At 47.5% G+C, this 1,192-nt stretch overlaps 1 pseudogene; it reads right to left on the bottom strand.

Moving 5' to 3' along the window:
- Positions 1-207: 207 nt before the first annotated feature.
- LOC129494593 (pancreatic progenitor cell differentiation and proliferation factor-like) lies at positions 208-559 on the bottom strand (annotated as a pseudogene).
- Between the last annotated feature and the right edge of the window lie 633 nt (positions 560-1,192).

The following is a 1,192-nucleotide window of genomic DNA, read 5'->3' on the forward strand; positions in this document are numbered from 1 at the left end:
TGGCTGCTTGGAGTTTATTTTCCACTAGGTATAAGGTACACAGTTACAGGGTTTCATGAAGGCTTGCGTGTGGCTTGGATAGTACAGAGTGGGGTTCTCTCAACTTCCTTCTTGGTGTTTTGCTGTTTTGATATAAAAGAACCCAAGTATTACTGCTTGCTGCAGCCTATCTTAGTCTATAGGAGGCGAAGGGGGACTCTGATGAGCCTAGAGCCTGGTGATGGCCCACTCAGGATTGGGGCTTGCTGTTGGCTTTGCCAAGCTGGCCATAGGACTGCTTCCTGATGGCTTCCAGAGCCAAGTCACAGATGATTGTGCAGCTGGAGGCCTGAGAAGACTTTGAGCATTCTGGGGACTCCAGCACTGTAGCCATGAATGGGGATTTCTAAAGAAGAAGCTTGCCCACCAGTGACCCTGATGGGCCATGGGGAGACTGGGGTGGTGAGGGGCAGGTTCTCCAGGTGCTTCCCCAGGAACTGTAACTGGAAGTAGAACCCAAGTAGTGCTGGTAGTAATCGTGAGTGGCCATGAGCTAGCTGCTGGAGGGGATGTCTGCCATGCTGTTGTTTGTAGGCTAGTAGAAATCCTGGGTGGCAACCCCTCTCAGGCCTCTGCTGGCAATCACAGTGGGCAAGGGGTCGGGACATTAGGGTGTGGAACTCATTCGCGGAGGAGAAGCCTGAAGGCAGCTCCTGAATCCAGGAGTGGGTAGGGTCTACGCTGTAGTTTTGATTTGCATTTCCATGATGATGGGTGATGTTGAGCATCTTTTTATGTGAGAAATATCTAGAAAAAAGTTGCTATAGCCAATGTCAGAGAAAGTTACTTCCTGTGCTCTCTTCCAGGATACTAAGGCTTCAGGGCCTCTTATTTAGGTCTGTAATACATTTGAATTTATTTTTATATATGCTATAAGAAAGTGGTCCAGTTTCATTCCTTTGTGTGTAGTTATCCAGTTTTCACATGCCATTTGTTAAAGAGACTATCCTTTTCCCATGGGATATTCATTCCTCCTTTGTAAAAAAACACATTTTTAAAAAGATTTTATTTATTTATTCATGAGAGACAGAGAGGCAGAGACATAGGCAGAGGGAAAAGCAGGCTCCACGCAGGGAGCCTGATGCGGGACTCGATCCCAGAACTCCAGGATTACACCCTGAGCTGAAGACAGATGCTCAACTGCTGAGCCTCC

Source organism: Nyctereutes procyonoides, unplaced genomic scaffold, assembly GCF_905146905.1.
Source record: "Nyctereutes procyonoides isolate TBG_1078 unplaced genomic scaffold, NYPRO_anot_genome, whole genome shotgun sequence".
In the NCBI taxonomy this organism is placed as follows: Eukaryota; Metazoa; Chordata; class Mammalia; order Carnivora; family Canidae; genus Nyctereutes; species Nyctereutes procyonoides.